General features: G+C 36.2%; 2 long non-coding RNA genes across 3 annotated transcripts in view; both read left to right on the top strand.

Moving 5' to 3' along the window:
* The window catches only part of LOC107312749, a 119,174-nt gene that overhangs the window by 58,574 nt on the left and 40,199 nt on the right, over positions 1-20,401 (top strand). The gene's annotated exons all lie outside the window — the stretch shown is intronic.
* On the top strand, positions 13,017-17,005 carry LOC107312748. The gene is made up of 3 exons (XR_001554603.2): positions 13,017-13,071; positions 14,089-14,141; positions 15,176-17,005. It is a non-coding gene; the product is annotated as an uncharacterized LOC107312748 (long non-coding RNA).

Here is a 20,401-nt window from a genome sequence, read left to right on the forward strand (position 1 = left end):
TGTCTTAGCAGTTTATGAATTTTCGCTTGGTTTCCACTGAGACTGGCAGAACTTATCCATTCAGCAGCATTTTATTATTTTTCACCCTTTGTACAGATGGCAAATTAAGAATAGCTTATATATCATATGACACTATTCTAAAGTTATCAGAATGCCTCTGAACCATCATAACAAGAATTTTATGTACCCTGTCTTACCTTGGCCTTTGGAGAGCTTGAATTAATGCCTACAGAAGCTCAGCACAGAAACACATGTTCACTTGCTGTAATGAATAGTAACCTGAATTCATAGAAATTACAGGGTCCTGGAAGTCTAAGGCTGGTGCTTTCTTTAACCAGTTCCACAAATAATCAAGGAATCTGATTAATTTAAATCAGTATTCTAGAGAAGAAAACTCATTCATAAATTGGTTTTGGTTAATAATATTCTTTTATATTTCCCAGCATATTCTTTTGACTTGGTAGTTGCAATGTGGGGAAAGAATACTCAGTTTTTTGCAACTCTCAAGCTTTTAAAATGTTCTGGAGCAGGAGTAAAAAGAAAATGCAAAAGAAAGGTATTAGATAAAAGCATACCCAGGGTTCAGTTCTTGTCATATTCTGGGCATGTGCCAACTAAACTGAAATAGCATGTTGCTTTCCTGGAAATATGAGACTTTGAAACATCTGAGAATTAGATGTTACAAAAGGCATTGGTTCTTTATTTTGACCTTGTCCTTGGGTGAAGTTTTAAAAGTTGAATGCTATTAGTGCAGGTTTGGGGCACTGGTATTTTCCTCCACCAATAGAGCCTAAGTATGGATATATTTATAAATTTGAGAAACCTTTTCAAAGGAAGCCATACACGTGTTAAGAAAAGAAATTCTTTCTTAAAAGAAAGATGATGCTACACAATTCACCATGTAATACTTGAAAAAGTCTGTTTGTTTTATTTTAAGGCATGCATCATGAAACTCGGTGTTGTGGGAATTAATGTACCTGAGAGCCCTGTTTACTGTCATTTTAAGAAACCTGCTGTCTGTGGCTCACTGTGAAGTTTTATGTCACACTTCCTCACTATTTTTCTTTCTATTCCTGTCTCTAATGATTTCTACAGGAAACCTGATAGAAAAGAAGTACAAAGACTTTTTTTCTTTCCTGTTATTTTATCCACGTGTCTCACATACTCTCTTGACGCTTTGTTTGAGCTTGTCATGCTCACCACTGCTACTGTCATAAAATCTCAATAGCTCCTTATACTTCAGGTATGTTTCCAGCCTTATGGACTCATTCTTTCCATTTAGACCAGGTTAATCACAACACAGTGATTATTTCCTAATTACTTCTTAGTAAAACCAAATCTGTTGCAATTCTGCATCAATTTTATGTTAGTTATATCAGTAAAGCAATATATTCAAAACCCATCCAAGCCATATGCTGCTTCCGCACATTATATTTTGCAAGAAATAGAACACATCAACCTATTCAGCATTGACGTCTCAAAGGTGAACAAATGACTAGTTTTTATTGCAGTCAGTGTAACGTCTAGGGTTATAGGTTGTTTTTACTTTTCTTTTGTATTCTGTCCAAGGCACTAATGGCTTCATATTTTTAAGACAATTGCTAATGGTATAATTCTTTTCTTTTAATCAGTAAAAATACTGAAGTGATTGTATAGAGCACTAAGGTATGGAATGGTTAAAACCTGTGATCACCTCCAGAAGCGACTCTGGGTGGCAAAAAAACTGTCACAGATTTGAAAGCATTAGAAAATGATTAGCTTTTTTGTCTGAAAAGTCTGATGTGCTATTGTTGTAGTTCTGTGCTTATTAATCTTTTTGCTTATTTGGACACTTGATATTTAAAACTGAAAATGCTCCATTTTGTAAAGCAGAAACTCTAAGTCAGAAGTGCACAGTAGAGAAGTCTGTCAACCAGGCAAGTTTCATTTTTTATTATCAAGAAGGTGGAACAACACAAAGATAATTCAGAGACCAACACTAACCTAAACAGACTTGTCATAAGAACCAACAGTTATACTATAAACTTCTGTAGTAATAAACAACCTCATTTATCGTTATAATTTAACAGCTTATAAAAATTATGCTGAATTTAAAAAAACGCAAATTGATGATGTAGTTAAAAGTCCACATGATTTCTACAGTTGTTACATGAATTATCACTCTTACATACAATAATGATATAAACAAGTTCACGAAGACCAGTAGTGAACCAAACTTGTGTTCCTGTGTTTCATGAAGAGAAACAATCACACTTGCTCTGGCTGAGAAGTTGAAATCTGCATCATCTGCAAAATTTTACAGTCAGACTTTTCTTTAAGTTAGTTTGTTTATTTATTTATTTTTAATTTTTGCAACCTATTTTAAAAGCATAGCACTCTACTTTGTTGGCTACAGGCTGAAACATGCCAGTGTTACCAAGCTGCAAGTAACAGATGGGCACAATGCTTGTTCAGAGTAATGTGAACAGGGATGATTCCTCAGGCAAATGTAGTGCCTAATTCCCCACTGCCCCAACTCCGATCTGGGGCCAACTTCTGGTGTGAGAAACATCTGAACGATTCCCTTTCCTGTTGTGGTTTCCAACAAATTGTATCATTATGAAAATGAAATCATTGTGTCGTTATGGAGATCCAAGCTTTAAAGATTCTTATTTTACCTCAGAAAAATTTAAGGGTATAACTTCTCAATAGTTATATAACTTCTCAATAGCCTCAATATTCCTGTCTCATATATTCATTGTAGTACAGACTTAAGTAATTAAATAGTATCTTACTGTATTTTTGTCAGAAAGTAAGCATTTAGTAATGTAGATCATGCCAGCAAGTTTTAGCACAAGAGATTTGATTTGCCTTCTGCAGGCTAAAGCAGAGCGGAGGTGGTCAATGGCTTTTTGACATCATTAGTCCTAATTTGTGATCAGTGCTTACAAAGTTGGGCTGCTTTCTCCAGTTCTTTGGTTCTGGTCCAGCAACCCTGATACTTTGCAGCAGTTGGTGACCGTATGACAAAATGACCTCCAGAGAGGCCTGTTGTTGTCACAGCTATGGTAAGACAATGACAATTTCTAATTTTAAGCTAAAGTATTAAGTAATGCCAAATTCAGTGTACTCAGGAAAAATGCACTTTTTCTTCTCTTTACTTTTTTTTTCCTGTTAAGAAGTAAAACTAAATGATCAACAGATTACAAAAACAGCATTTGATAAATCAGAGTCCATGAATCACTTTTTGTCATCAAATAAACAGTTAAGCATATGATTAAAAAAACTCAATGGGCAGTTGTCTTTTTTTATTATTTTTTAAAGTTCAGAGTTGAAAGGGAAATTGCAGGATGCAAATTGTTTTGTTGTTGGTGGTTGTTTTTTGTTTTTTTTTTAAATATCACACACAAGACTGAATAATTCAAGCAATCAGATGCTTCATTACCTGTAGAATCTGACATCTTATAGCATATTGTAAGGTAGACTGATACAAAGATGGTAACAGATATTCAAAAGGTTATTTATAGGAAAAAACTCACCAATATGGATGCCTTCACTGGAAAATAGTGAGGCAAGCTTCACCAGGGAGCAATCTCCAAGAGATGCTGCCTTAATGGTGGTCAGCCCTTAGATGAGGCCTAGAGGAGGTGGAGTCAAGCTCCACCCCTTCTGGGAGCACAGCTATAACACTCTCATCTTTGCTCCCACAGCTGACCCAACACTTGCCTCAGCTGATTAATCAGAGGTTCAGGCTGTGATTACCAATTTCCCATACACATGTCATTCCAAGTGCACCTCTGGAATGCACCTTCCTGGCATGATATGGCCACACTTGAACAGTTTTCACCTCTCTTCTATGTTTTGAGTTTTATTGGATGCCCTTTTCCATATATTTAAAGTAAATGTTCAAAAGCTATGCACTAACTATAAAGGCTAGGAACTTGGATATCTGTTCAGAACACTACTGAGCTCAAAGAATTGCAGTCCTGTTGTGTCTGAGGATATCCAGCTGCTGCTTGGTACAATTCAAAACGTGTTTACCTTGTATAGGGTACAGGATCTGCGCCACCACTGCCAAAAAATAGAAAAGAAAAACCATGTTTATTAGGCAAGTGATTGTAGAATACTTTTTTTTTTTTTTTGCCCCTTCTTTTTAAACAATTATGACAACTATCCTGACCAGTCGTTACTTTTAATTTTTATTCTCTACAGTATTTTGCATTTACTGTGTTGTAGTTGAGCTTAGTCATTAAAAAAAAAATCAACTTCCTGGTTGTGGTCTATAATCTTATATATTCAGGTGATTCCATATCACAATTCTTATCTAATATGTAGTCAAGTATTGTGTATATGTTCAAATATCTTAAGCATTCATATAAACAGCTGTCACATAATGTTAGCCTTTCCTAGAGCTTTCTGGGTGGAGGACATAGATGAGAGATGTGTACAGTCATGAAGAACTTTGGGCAGACCTGAAGCTGCTCACTACAAATGTACTATGTCTGATTTTTGCAGGGTGTACAAGAAGTAGCACTTACATTTAACATACTTCCAGGAACTCAGATGTAAATCTGTTTGTATTTTGCACAGAGGGAATGCCTGCTGTACATAGTAACTGATAGCCATGGGGAACTTGTATTATGTATTCAGAGTGATGCAAGCAAACTCTACCTTGTCTGGAGAGTTATTCAGAGATGAAAGTTGTGGAATGATCTATGGCCAATTTCTATTAAGCAGAAATACGTGAGATCTTAATTTGCTTCCTACAAAACTGTATATTGCTTTTTATTAATCGTGATTGCAAGGTAGCAGAGCAGCTTCCAGTAGGCTGATGGCATTATACCTGCTATCCTCTTGTGCATTCCAACTTTAAGTTTTTTCGAAAGATGACTTTCAGATATTGCAGACATGCTTGTCTGGAAATGCCAGTATTTATCTTACTGCAGGTCATACTTCAATCCACTGTATTCATATGGTGAAATGACTGGTTTGATGAACAGGCATAAGAGGGGAACAGAACAGACATGAGATAAAGTACGTCATGAATATCATCAAGAGCAGATTGTCTTAATTTTTCATAAAAACAATACAAAAACTATAACAGCATTGTTGTGAGGGAAGATTGTGAAGATAATGCATCTTCATTCATCACAATCTAAAAGAGCTGCAGTGAAAGAAACAAAATCCAAATAACAAATCAAAATGTTATTGCAAATCATGAGACTGTGACGGAAGAAAAAAATACTAGAGAGGTAATAAACCAGACTGTTATTGTTTGTGCTATAAGAGCTTTCTCTAATTTCTTTAGCTAACAAACAATCCTATTTAATTACAGAAGCATTCTTCTTGATTAGAGTTGGCTAGTCCTTGTTTGTATCCTGCTGTATTTCATGAATAGATGAGCTGTGTTCTCGATCATGTGACACTCTTGGCTGAAAGTTGCTATATATTTGAATAAGCACCATTCCAAGCTATATAACATCTCTGGCTGAATCCAAGCTCTTAGTGTTTTTTCCCATTTTGAAAAAGAATATAAAAGAGGAGGATGATGTTAATGTTATTGCAGACTTCCTCTGACAAGGAGTTCCAAGTCCGCTTACATCTGATCTTGGTTAAAGAGAAGGAAATTATCAGTTGAGAATGATGTTGCTTTGCGCAGGAATAAAATAGATTTCCTAAAGCTGGGCACTTTCTAAGGAGAACTTTCGAGCTGAAAGTATATTGTCTTTGGGAAAGTCAAAGTATTCATTTGGAATCAATCAGTTATGTTTTGTGTTTTGATTGTGAAAGGTTTTTCAGGCTCAGAATATTCTCAGTGCCCTAGAAGGAATAACTGAAGAAAGATGGGATTTCAGCCTTGTCATCTGGATGAGGTGACATCATTGTATTTTTGTGTCTCTCACTGCTCACAGTGAGATCCTGGCAGTGTCAAGCAGTGTGTGCCTGTCAGTAGGGTGTCACATGTTACCAAGAAAACAATAACAGTTAGCAGAGAGCTGTAATTATTTCTTCCTAGATATTTTTTTTCTTAAATTCAATAAAATTAATGTGCATTTGGAAAGTGTGGTGAGAATAATATTTTCTGTACTTTAAAAGAAAAAAGAATAGATGCCATATCACAAGATTCTTTTCTCCTTTTAGAAATATTCCTCTCAGATGAAAAAGGAAAAATAGCTGAAGAAGCAATCTACAAAGCAGGTGAACAATTCACCTGAAAATTCCTATTTCAGTTGTGACAGTGTGATATGAAGTGTTTAGTGACTACACTAAATGCAATGGTAGAACTCCAAAATTTTGGTACCTGGGAAAGAGAATAAAAATCAGACATTTGAACTTGAATTTCACTGAAAAACACATTAATGAGTCTCTTCTCTTTCCAAGTGCCTGTTTTCTGGTGGTGGTGTACTCAACAAATGTTCATCATAGAATTTATTGTGAATCGGGATAATGTTGTCACTTATTTGTTCTTGAGACATTTGTCACAATTTTAGTGACAAATTTTGGTGAGCATAGATTGGTCTGACAGCAGTGATATCACATAGAAGCTGAGAAATGTAAGCAAAGAGCCAGGCCCCACTGGGTCAGTAAACTTCAGATACTGCTGGGAAGAGAACTGTCTGGAGCCTTACAGCTATCAATGGAGACACTATTGCCTTATAACCTCAGTGAACTTAGCATCTGGATTTTGAATAGTGAGTGTCTGCTTTTTAATTCAGCAGGGAGTTACACCTTTCAGATTTTTTTCCTCAACGTTTTATGCCGCTCTTAAGATCAAAATGCTCACTAAGAGGTGTATTGTAAGAATGAAAAGCTGACTATGTATTACCATTGTGCTTTAATTTCTAGACTGTAACAGAAATGAAAATAGTACTTAAGGCCATGGGGATTTGAGTCAGGTGGAATGTTAGTGTCTAGAATAAAGAAAATATTTTGTTCCCTCTGTCATTTGGGGGTGTGTGGAGGAAATAAGGAAAGTGCCTTCAGGCTAGAACATCTTTTCAGTTTCAAACAAGAAGAAAATGAAAAATAGTGAATATAAAAATAAGGGAGAAAATAAAATACCATGTCTACCAAGCTCTTGTTTTAATTAGTGATGCATACTCTCCAAGCAAGGAAATCCAAAAATGATACAGATGCATTTTGTATGTATGTGTACCACTGGATTATAAGATGTCTAACACAAAGAGATGCTTACAATATATTTAAAAATTAAGAGATCAAATATTACACTTATCTAGCTCAGCCACAATCCTATACCTTTCCAAGATCTTGTCTCACAAGCTTGGTTGTCCTAGTGATGGGTGACTCTCACTAGTCATTTTGCAGAGGACAAACCCAGGAAACAGCACATCAGATGTACAGGATCTTAACTAGCAAAATACCTCAGCTCCTTGTTAGGGACGGCTGTTTACTACTTGCTGAATATAGTCATTTTCATGTGTTATTTACAAAATTATCATAGTATTCTGTCCGAAAGGTCATCACATTATCAGTGATTCCAGTGAACTTTTAAGAACTTCAGTGAACTTTTTAAGTAGTCCCGTTTCTTTGTACTTATTTATTCACACAAATTTGTACTTTACTTGCCTTCAGGCTGCTTGAAAACTAACTATGGCTTTTGCAGAATTTATTTCTGAATATTTTAAAGTAAATTTCCCTTGAACAAACACTAGAAATAAAAATTCTATCCTTGTCCCAGGATGGATTTTTTTCTCTGTGGGTTGCTTCCATTTGACTTACCACTCCCTGAAGTTTTAATACGTTTTTGACAATTTTTCTAATTCTAATCTCTTTAAAACAAACAAACAAAAAAATTATTTCACTGTGATTGACAGTTGAAACTTTGCAGTTCATTGCAGAGCTGCAGGTAATTAGTCAGTCATTACCGTGTGCTTCAGTTAGATGGTAGAATTTAGTACTAGTGTCTGAGCTACCCCGTCACAAGGGCATGCTAATAATGTGTCACTTGCCAATGAGTGCAAAATGAAAGCTTTTTGTTTAGCATGGTATAAGAAAAAATGAACCTTTACAATAAGCTTTGTGTTTTAATTCTGGATGATCTCTGAAACTGCTATCAAACTGTGCTTTGACCACAGTGGGGGTGCATTTGATTAACTCCCAACAAGAAAGAATACAGTGAACAATGAGACATCAAAGATGACAGCTTTCTGACAGCATTTCTTGGGATGTGATTAATGAATGACATAAACGAGGAATGTATAATTTCCAGTATATTTAAAAAGGCTAATCAAGTATCATGAGATGAAGTTCAAAAGGGTCATTAATTGGTAAAAATAAAGATCCGCAACTTAATTATAATAAAAAGACTAGAATAAAAATGGTACATTCCAGAAAATCTTGATCCTGATTGAGTTGTTCTAAAAGCAGATCAGAAGCTGTGGGTTGAGGACAGACAAGGGCTGCAGGTAGGATCAGATCCTATTGCCATATCCCAGACATCTGTAGTGGCCAAAGCATCATGATATGGCCATCGCATGGTTAGAATTTCCAAACAGTGGCAAAAGTAAAGCTTACCAGTTTATGTGCTGCTTCCCTCCTGGCAGCTGCTGGATGCTGGTGCTCAGCTTATTCCTCACCACTCAGCCATGGGCTCTGACATAAATGAAAATGTCCTCCATGTGTGACTCGCTCCTTTTTCATGTCATATTGAGTGAGCTCCATCTAGCATGTAAGAGCTATGGCCGGTGCTAGGCAGCCTTGAATGAACCTACTTGAATTCACAGTTCTGATTTATTAGGTTTGTAAGTTTATTTTTCAAGGAGAGATCAAAGTCAGAACATTACACTGTGTAATCTGCATAAGCAAAAGGAAGTAATGGGAACCAAGGCTTGTCTGTCTTTGCAAACTACTTGGAACTGAATTGCATGCATCCACGTTTGGATGAGGCAGGAGCAATAGTTTTCTCATAAATGGTAGCCACTAGAAACCTCTTGCTTCCCCTTCTAGTAGTACAAAAATGAGGATGGTCATAAGGGTTGCAAAAGATCAGATTCAGTTCCCTCTTCTGCCTACAGGGATTGTTAAATCTCCTGGAAGAGTCCTAATTAGTGTGCTATGAAGTATTCTATGGAAGAATGCTCTTGCTCTCTCCTGATGTTATTGCATTTGGCATTAAATAAATCTTTGCTGGAGAAAAAATGCAAGGGAAAAGGGGTTAAGGTAGGAGAGAGCATGTGGGCATGACTTAATGTAATGTCTGAAAGGTTCAGACTTCTCATTCTCATAAGTACGCAATTTTACATGTCACAGTGCATATTCAGTGGAAGAGGGAATATATACCTCCCCATTCAAGTGGTTCCCTATCAAATTTTGATTCTTTTTTTTTCTTATTTTAAAAGATTTTTGGGAGATTTGCAGAACCTGTAACTGCACTTACTCGCAGCTCTTCTTTTCTGCAAAAAGAGTCAGATACAGGCACTGAGAAGAAATATAATGTCATTGTCCCTGAGCAGCTGGACTTGGAGATAAATCCTTTCAGCTGTGGATTGCTAGGTGTCTAGGAGGGAGCAATTTACATGTGTGATCTTGGTGCTTCTGGAATGAAGGCTTAGCATGTGATAAGGCAGATGTTTGGCTGAAGTATTTAGTTCAATAAGGAAGCTTTAAGACAGAGGCTTGCACAAGTATTCCTGAGTCTTTGCTATATGTATGTTGATTTTGTTAGTTGGGCCATGACTACAGCTGGGAAATAGCTGCTCCAGTTGACATAAATCCTATTTGTGACTGAGTGACCCGTATGATAATAGCAATATAGCTACTTAAAACTATTCAGTTGTGCCATTCAGCTTCTCTTTTTCTGCTGGGTAAGTTTACTTCCCCCCCCTCTTCCCCACCCCAATACTGGCTAATAATATTTTATGTCAATCTATGTTGTGAAAATATTAGATAAAAGTTATTAAGAAACAAATTCAGTGAAAATTATTTAATTGTGCCTGTTGTCTCTACAGGTGATAGGCTGTGTATCATTTTCAGAAACTGCTCTTTGCTTCAGTGATGAAGAACTGCTGTATGAAGACTTGTTCTAATTTTCTAGTAAGACAAAGTGATACCTGAACCTACTACTTTTCTATCTGAGGCTTAATATGTAATTTATTAAAACAAAGCTGTCTTGTATCTTTCTGATATAGTTTGCTTTCCCCATTTATCAAAACACTTTGGGGCTTGAAATGTCTTTTCTTGAAACTTCTAGCATGTTTCAGTGCTTGTAAACTCAGGAAATACAAGGTATAATTTGTAATGTTAACTGAAGACTTTCAAAGACTGAGGCTTCAATCTGAGAAGACTTCAAGTGTTAGGGAAGGCAAGGTCACAGTTGCCAGTGCTATGATCCTATTAGTACAGAGCAGTTAAGCTAATCTGAGCTGTGTTCAGACTAACTCCTACAGTCAGGAATGGCGTTGAAAATTCAACAGGCAGCACTTAAGAGTTGATGTGACCTCAGAGCTTCTGCACAGCTTGAAAAGCCTCCCTGGTAGTGGCTGATAAATGTGCTTTATTAAGTGCTCTGGGGTCAGATTGCACTACTGTGTTTTTGAAGAGAAGCTGTACAGCAGCTCTAATTGTACTGGTTGTGGCTGGATATTCAAAGTGCAAATATGCCCACTCCTATTGATCTGACTGGCTTAATTCTGTCTGGAAATCAAAATCCATGCATCTCGCTGGTCTCATATATAGTTCTAGATGTAACTGCACCTAATAGTGTTCTCTGTTGGGTGTATGCCCTTTACACCCACATTAACCCAAAGAGGATAGTTTGGAGTGTTGAAGGAAATGATCTCTGCATATAACTTGTATTTTTTTTAGTCCTGTACCCAGAGGCACATTTAAAATACAAGATAAAAATTCAGTATTTTCAGCTAAAGTGACAAAGGAAAGTTCCAGTTCCTCTTTTGACAAAAGAGAAAATTTTGACAAAAACTGGTGTCTTATGGTGGGTGATGATCAGTATCTGTGATGGTGTTGTAGAAACCAGATGGGAATGCAAAGCTTTATATTTTGCTATTTTGCACAGTCCATATGTGTGATGCTAAGTGAAATTTGACAGCAGTTACATTATGAACACAGACTCTTTAACATTCATCTGGAGTGTAAGAATAGGAAAATTGAACTTAAATGCTCAAAAGAGTAGGTATAACCCCTTCCAGTCTCAATATTGCAACTTCCAGGGGTTCATGTTGCGTAGAGATATCTTTAACTGAAATTAGTACTTAGTATGTATGGAATTTACTACCGTTGAGTTTTGCTAGCTGGAACTCTCTTTCATATAAAGACTTGCATACAGACTCTAGTGAATAGCCTTTGGTGCTATCTGTTTCTCAGACCAAGATAGCCACCATTTTGTCTGTCTGAAAAGGCTACTCTTTTACTTTTTAGATGTCTATTTCTACAGGTGCTTTTAGATTCATTTTGTGTGGGCTGTTGAAAGAAACACTTGTCACAGCTGACAGATGCATAATCTCATGGCTCAGTTATGGCAGTAGCATTGCAACATCCACTGCTTTGCTAACAACCATGCACATGTTGAAGACTTTGAGAAGGTCATTTTCTCATGTATGCTCACGCTTGTTGCACCCCAGCCTTGGCACTGTTTCACTGTTGCCTCCTGTCTGTGAGGCAAACTATACGCTGCACCCCAGGCTCATCAGGCTTTGCAGCTTGCCTCTTTGTAATTACCATTGCCTTTTTTATTTTTCTTTTTTTTTCTTTTCTTTTCAGATCTTTGCATCAATGACTATTCCTATCACTTGCATCATACCCTATGGGGGTATACCTAATAAGTGTGTGTGTGTGGGGGAAGGGAGATGGCAAATATTAGATCTCATAAATGAATTCACAAAACAAATGGATGAACACAAATATTTTTGCTGAGTTCACCCAGTCTTAAAAAAATAATAATAAATTCAAATGACACCCGTACTTAACAAGCGAGTCACATTTGTAAAGATCAGTTATGCTGACATTTGTTATAATCAAGAGATTATTAGAATATAGTAGATATTAAATGCACTGCCGGTGACTCACTGAGCCATGTAATAGTGTGTCAAGCCTTGGCCATGCTCCCTGCTTCCAGTGCTCACCTCTCTATTGTGCATGAATCCCAGCATTACACTCCTTGGCTGGTGGGATGCTGTGCTGGAGCTGGCCATTAGGTATGTTTAATCCTTGTTGTGTCTGAGGTTCTTGCTGAGCAACAACAAACTCACTTTCAGACTCTTTGGATTCCACAGCTGTGGCAAAGTGGATCTTTGTTTCAAATTTCTACCTTTATTATTCTTCATAAGTCACAGGCAAGGTTACTGTCTTGCTCCTGTTTAAGTCAAACCAAACCAATCCATATGACCACAGTCTGTTTCTTTGGTGAGCTAACTGGAAGAGGAGTGGGAAATGTTGTGTTCTGTACTCTTGGTGCCCCTCTTGCAGAACATGGGGTCTTCCTTCAGCATTTGGCTTATGGTTGTATCAGAGCAAAGGATTTCTGGATCAGACAAAAGCAGTCCTTACTTCACTTATTCTTCTGATATCAGTTCATGAGATTCTTTAAGTCCTGTTCTGATGCTTCATCTATTGCTTACATTCAAATATGTGCTCAATACATACTAGTCTTAATATTTCTATTACAGGTCTTCTAAAGGTCACTTAAGCAATGTGCTGAACTGGCCAAAATAAATACTATTAATGTATTAGCACTAAAAAATACATTGCGGCCCAGACTTGAGATAAAACCACTTTTATACATATTGCCCTCCAGAATAAAGTAAAAAAGAACTGTGGCATGTGATTCTCCTTACTGAAGCTGTGTCCTCTAGCATCTATGCTTGTCCTGTCCTACTCAAATTGCTGCCTGTATGGGAGATTGGTAATCACAGCGTGAACCACTGATTAATCAGCTGAGGCAAGTGTGGGGTCAGCTGTGGGAGCACAGGTGAAAGTAATGTAGCTGTGCTCCCGGGAGGGGTGGAGTTTGACTCCACCTCCTCTGAGACCTTATTTAAGAGCTGACCCTCACTGAGGCAGCATCTCTTGGAGATTGCTTGCTAGTGAAGATTGCCTCAGCTCCTAGTGTCATCACTGGTGAGTTCCCCTTTTCCTTATATCTTCTATACTTCTATTACCATCCTTGTAGTTACCATCCTTGTTAACGCCTGTATAGTTACCACCAATATATTGCCATATCCCAATAAACATTAAAGTCTCATCAATATTAATGTAGTAAAAGTTAATGCATGAGTTCAGCTTTCTGCATTGCTACTTCATTTACCTAAGACATTTTGAAGTTCGCTGCAGTATCTTTAAGGAAGTATGCTAGTTTAATCACAAAAATCAATGTTAAATGAGTTTATAAGTCATGCATATTTTGCACAAGTATTTTCTTCCATGAATTTGAATTGTCATGTTAATTCAGATTTCTCCTAAAGGGCTTTGAGTGATAATCTGATTTTCTCATCTAATTCCATATGTAACAGAAACAGGGATGACGAACTACTGGCCTGGAGCACGAAATCCTTCAAATGCATAATAGTATTTTATGAGCCTTAAATATATATTGAATTCAATGTTTTATTTTAAAAATAAATTCTAAATAGATAAATAAGCAGCTGCATAATGAAAAGAGATATGAAGTGATTCCCTTGAGAATAACTTCAAAATATGACTTTTACCCTTCAACTCATGTTCTGCACTGATCATTTCTCTTACTAGGTCTCCATGTGGATTTTGGTGCCAACAGATATTGAGGTTTTAAAAGCATAGAATCATAAAATGGCCTGGGTTGGAAAGACCTCAGAGATCATGGAATTCCAACCAGGGGTGCAGAACCTGAACTCTGGGCACCCAAAGATAGTGCCTCTCAGTGGGAAAATCTTCCCCTTGAAATCTAACATGAATTTCCCCTTCTTCAGCTTAAAACCATTCCCATTCATCCTAACACTATACCTGTGTAAAAAGTTGTTTTTTTTCTCCTGTTTATAATCCACCTTTAAATATTGGAAGGCCCTAATGAAGTCTCCCCACGGCCTTCTCTTCTCCAGATGATGAAAAATGTTTATAATGATAAATGGCTGTGCAAATGTCCTCTTCTTTTGTCTTAAGGATCACATTTCTGAGTCAATAGTGGAAGGACGCGGTTCTCAAAGTTGGCATGGGTCAGTTATTTTTATTTTATTTTGACAACATTTACATAACAACATCATTCATGTGCAGAAGACTTGACTAAAAAGACCCAGTGCATCTATTTTTAGATATGCATATTTTAGATGCCTTACTTTTAATTATATCTGAGATTCTGTTGCTTTTGAAAAAAAATAAATCATAAGTCTACTGCCCTTGGATCTGTCTCCCCTCCTGCATTCTCTTGGTAGTAAAGAGTTCTATAAATGATTGCTGAATCTGATAATTAGACAAGCCTTCCCCTTGCTGTCCTGCTTTTTTTGCTGTAATGCATTTTGTCTGTTTACTGGCTTGAGGTCCCTTTCCCCCTGTGAGACTTATCTTTTTAATGGCAGTCATTTTTAACATGCACAATTTTTCTGTAAGCATGACATTCACTTTCTCTATAATAACAATCATTTGGCTTATGATTTAAACCATTACAGCAGTATACCATGCTGTGAGACTCAAATACTGGCTTCACTTTTACATTGTTTACTTTCCTATCAGCATGTTGACAGTTCATAACTCTTGGCTACTTCCACACTGACTGTAATTTCTGTAAAGCTCTAGTGGAAGTAAAGAACATCAGACAATTGTTTTTGGATTACTTGCCTAAGCATGATTTGGTAAGCTCCTGATAAGATACTAAACTAGCTAGTCATTGTAACATGGCACGAATTTGACAGTAAAATTGTGCGATGGGAGTAGTATAATTCTTTAAAACTTAAGTGCAGTAGATAAAGATTAATTAATACTTTATTCCAAGAAAAATGTGAGATGGGATATAGTAAGTACAAAACTGCTACCTGGTTTGTTTATTTATCTTTTGCTTCTTTCTCTGCTGCATTCTTTCCCCTAGGACTATTGCTCCATTCGATTAATACTTCTTGAACCCGAGATCCTTTCTGAGAGTGAACAAAGCAGAATAGCCTCTTTTAATGTTGGTTTTGTTTTGATTAATGGTAGCTAGTTGACTATGGAATTGAGTATACACAGACCTTTGATTTTTTTTTTTTTTTTTTTTTAGCTTCTTTCACCCATATGCTTCTCTCCAGTTTTCTGACTAAATCTATGTATCCGGCCTAGCCAGCAGGAGCAAGAGAGTGCACTGCTAGGAAAACTCATTTCTGTGCAAATGGACTCTGGAACCTTAGCGCAAAGAGCTCTTGAATGTGAGCATGCGAGTGGGGTTTTGTTTTTTTAAGAGGCTTATAACTTGAAGACATGGAGCTGAGTTTTGCAGCTGTTTCTCAAGTCATCTCTCTGCCATAAGATTCTCAGCCACATTTACATTCCTGTCCTATTTCAAAGAAAAGATCTAAGGAATTTTTTACGTGGAAAGGAATTATTTTTCGAAGATATCCAACCTGAGGTGTACATAGATTTAACTTTAGCAATGTTTTATGAATAAGACAGTTTCTGGCCTGCATATTTTAATGTTAATAAACCTTCATAATAAAATACGTTTTAGTGTTCTGGTCTTGTATATGAAAGTGGGGTGTTAGTATAGGTGAAAATATATATTAAAGCTGAACGTTTCTGTTGTGCGTACACTTCACCATGCCCTTTTTTTCATTTGTAAACTGGAATTTGTTTCTTTTGTGGCAGATCTCTGTGTAATTAAAAGGAAAAAAAGAATGAGGGAGCACTTTTTTTTTAATCTTAGAAGTGGTTGAATCTACCTGTCATGATCAGTATGCAGATGAATAGAATTCACTTCATGGGAAGATTAATTGATTTTATGAAATCTCATTTGTGAAGCTTTAGTACTAATGAGCTTTTGATCTTATTCTTCCAAGTACTACTAACTACATATGTGTATTTTTTCTGTACACAACTATGGTGTTGCCTTGTTTACATTTCAGCTTTGGGAACTGTTTGATTGTGTCTTTAAGAATATATTTCCTATGTGTGGGAAGTTAGAAATATTTGAAAAGATGCCTTTTAGTAAATATTATGTCAAATTTTAGGGTGGGAAGGGAAACCTACTGAAGATATCTATCCATGTGATTGCAGTTGTAATGTACTTCTGCTAAACTATAGGTCATAGTGAATGAACATGTACCTCTGAGAACAGTTGTGCACCCTGAGGATACCGTGCCCTTTTTAGATTGCTGGAGGTTAAAATAGTGAAAATTCTTTAATTTCTTAGTTTTTTTGTTAGAGTTTCCTTGAAGTTGTACTACATAAATTGATAACATCTTTAAAAGATTTTTTTAATAACATTTTACAATTGAGATCATGCTAGTACTGAAATATTTCTAAATTCTCCTTCATGATTATCTGATATTGTAACATCCAAATTCAGATTCTTCTTAATGTGAGCGTGCAGTACAAGAGTGGGGGAGAAACTACCCCTGAAACATCTTTCTTGTATCTGGTGTTTACCTTTGTTTCTCCTTTTGAAATTAGAATTGATGTATATAGAATAATTTTTTCCAGTGCAGCTGTTACTCAGTTTGAAAGATGACAAACAGGGAGACAGTGCTCTCATCTGTGGAACAAAGGTTGACAAAAGTCATTCTGCATATCAAGATTTTAAAATTCTGCCTCTGAAGTGAGAAGTGCACTTAAGAATAAAAAATAAAAATATAGTAAACAAAAATAAGAAGGAAAAAAAACAAAAAGGAAAAAAGAGAAGAGGCATTTGAACCAGTACCGTGTTAATATAGTAGAACAATCTCCTAAAGCTCTTGTCATCTGTGACAAGGACATCAATAATAGTCATTGTCAACATTCGTTAAGCTCAGATTTTCCAGATTTATGTGTCTCAGAATGATTTTCATTGATATATTTTCCCTGGAAAAAGAACAGACCCTAAATTAAACATGTATATAATGCTTGTTTTCCTTCCTCAGAGGTCTTAGTATAAAAGAAACAAATTATTTTAATTACCCGTTATCTCTTCCTTTTTATTGTTGTTGATTGTGAGGGACTGTTGGTTTTATGATTCTTTTTTTTTTTTGTTTGTTTGCTTATTTTTCTTTTTTCCTCTGCATATTAATCTATGTAATAAACTTTAAGGAAAAAGGAGTGTTCTACTTGCAAGCAAATTATAGAAGTATAAAATAACTGGAAGTATGCTTCCCTTTCCTCAGAGATTTGTCAGAGGATCCTTGCTGCTATTCCTTAGTTCACACTTTTCTCAGACCTTACTGGGTATTTTCTCTAGAAACTGAGAAACATTCTTGCCAGGAAAAGAAAAAGAAGAACAATGTATCAGCAATACTATGAAGTCTCTTAAGAACTGAGACTAGATATTAGGTCCAGAGTAAATTCTTATATTTTCATATTTTTTGTTTATGTATCTTGTATCTAAAATTCTGTATTAATTTAAGGATTTTTTTTTCTGTCCTTTTACTTACAAATTAAACTGCATAATCTAATATTCATATCTGCAAAGTCACTCTAAGTTACAGCTCATCCAACAGAGGAGTTCCAATAACTAAGCAATTTTATAATTCAGAAAGCCTTTTGGTTCCAATCCTGCAGACCTCTGCAAATTTAACTGTGCAAGCCAGCTTGTAATTAATTACTTAAGTGTTCTGTAACTTTACTATAGTCTTGATACTGTTATATTGAGGAACAACTTCGCTCAGTATCATGCTTATGTACTTCAAAATAGGACATATTTGCTGGAAAGAAATTGCAGCACAGAGTAGAAAAGGATCTGTTACACAATCCCATGAGCTAGCTTTTTTTCCTGCTATATCTTCTACCAGATACACCAAGAATCATTCCATTCTTTCCATTTCATTTAACATCTCCAAAGGTTCAGTTAACAATCCAACTGCTAGTAAAACTTGTTGAAGTTACGTACTTCTAGCCTGGTTAGAAAAAAGTCTCCTTTAAAATCGCCATAAATCTGAAACAAGTTTTCAGCAAATCTAGTCTGACCCATTTTAAATGTGAATGGCTGCAAAGTCTGTGTGATTTTCATTATGGCTGGGGGATATCTGAGATACTGTGATCATGTTTTCATGTCCTAGACAAAAACTTCATGTGTAGAAAGACCTCTATACTCATTTGTATCAATTACTTAATTACTACTTACGTAATAAATAGAAGTTGCATGATTGATTAGTTTTGAGGCTATTTTTCTCAGTCACTTTCTTTTAATGGCTTTTGATCAACAAATCTCAATTGAAGTTTTGTTAGTGCAGTGGCTGCAGAGCTCAGAATTTTTTTTCCCTGGTCTGTGTTGTAAGAGACTCTTCAGGAGGTGAATGTACTCATCATCCTTCTTTTTTGTCAGTGTTACAGGGACTTCATTACGATGTGCAAGCACTTAAAAGGACAATACCTACTGAGTGAAAGACTTGCACAGTTTATAAAAGAGGACATCCTACAGTGTCATTATGAGTTGTCAATGCAATTGTACCTCAGGCCATTCCCACAACATATCTAATTCTCTTCTCCTCTAACCCCTTTCATGCTGGAACATGGTAGAATTGTGCAGTTTTGTCTTTGAAAGTAACAGAGAGCCTGGTACAATAGTTTTCTTGCAATATCATGCAGCCTATTGAGTTAGACCTACAGAGATTTCTGAAAGAGATAAAATTATGTTGATCACCATATGAGAGAGTTAAGAGTTTATATTCAATCTCAAAAAATAAAACTTTGACATACATTTTTTTTTTTTTTTTTTTAAATCCATTGAAAGATATTCTAAAATCTTGCCTGAAGTGAACCTGAAGGCCACCTGAAAATGCACCATATTTTTAAAAACAGATCAAATTCAAGGATTCTGTGTGAGAATTTCTAGCACAAGAATACTGGCTGACCCAAATCCAACACAGTGCTTGAATTCTATAAAGGAACTTGCATGCCTTAGCATCCTAAGGGGTGTAAAGCTTTAAGTGTTTTCTGCATGTGCGAGGAAATTGGAAAGACAATTTTGTTCTCTAATTTGCTTGTAATTAATAGGAAGCTTATGCTTTTCTCTTAGAGTGGCCTGAATCTGTTCTTTCTACACTGTGCAGTCCTTCCTCATTCTTAGCATGGACGTATGACCTAAACTCATTATTTGGACTACATGTTAGTGGGAAGGTAGATAGATGGTGTCTTAGATGATAGAAGACTATAGCAGAATCCTGCTAGGCAGAAGTGAAAGATGACAGACACACATGTATCTTGAATTTATGTGCAGTTCCCTTGATCTTACATTTACACATTGCTAAGTCTAGATTTAGGGCCTCTTACTCTTCTTACTCTTCTTATGTGTTGTGAGGACACGTAGACTAGAAAATTCCGGAATTGATTTACTCGTTTTTCCTTCTCCTTCTCCAGCTTAAATATGTTGTTCCTGTGAGTTTCTGAAATAAAATTACATTCTCCTCTTGGCACCCTATTGTAAGCATAATATTCTGAGTGTTTTTACCATATTAATACGTAGCTTATAATTGTTAATATTGCCAGTGGTTTACTGATGAGCCTCTTAACTTTAAGCAATGCTGTGATTCAATCCCTTTCCCTGTAGTATTAAGAACTAATTTGACAGTTGCTACAGGCAAAGCTGTGAGATGACTCAGATTGTCAAATGTCCTTTGTCCTCACAAATGCAAAATCCTCCAGCCAAGTTTCAAATGCGATTCCATTTTATTCTAATTTATTGTTCATTTCTCTTCTTGACATAGCAGCTCCCTAACTAGTCCGTACATCATTACTTAAATGCTTGCTCACAAAGGGCTATTGTCAATCATTGGTACAGAGCATCAAGCAGAAAGAAATTCTGATCAAACGCATTCTGAAAATCTGCCACAATGGAGGAAAGCTGAATCAAACTTGGGGGGAAGGGAAGGGCTAAACAAGGCTTATTTGTATCAAGCAGATGAGATTATTTTAAGTAGGACTAAGACTCTGAAAATCCTGTGCAATTAATTCATTTCTAGATACTTCTTAGAGTGCATGGTTTTTTTTAAAACATTGATGATAATGCAAGTGATGGATAAAATACTAATACCAATGAATACAGCATAAATGAACCATCGGACCATTTAGACCTTCCTGGGGCTGCAGAGGACCTTGGATTCAGCCTGAGAAATTCTAAGAAGAAAATTAGAACTGATTGCTCTGTGGGTGAATCTCTCCCAGGTCTTCTGTGCGATGTACAGAATATTAAATCATGTCATAGTATTTAAAATAGTCATAATTTTTGTGTGCATCATCCAAAATCTTGACTTTATTTATTGTAAAATGCTCCCAGTAAGAGAATTTTGGTGATTCTTTTATGAATGTTAGACTTCCATGAATC

The sequence above is a fragment of the Coturnix japonica genome, chromosome 4 (assembly GCF_001577835.2).
Source record: "Coturnix japonica isolate 7356 chromosome 4, Coturnix japonica 2.1, whole genome shotgun sequence".
NCBI lineage: Eukaryota > Metazoa > Chordata > Aves > Galliformes > Phasianidae > Coturnix > Coturnix japonica.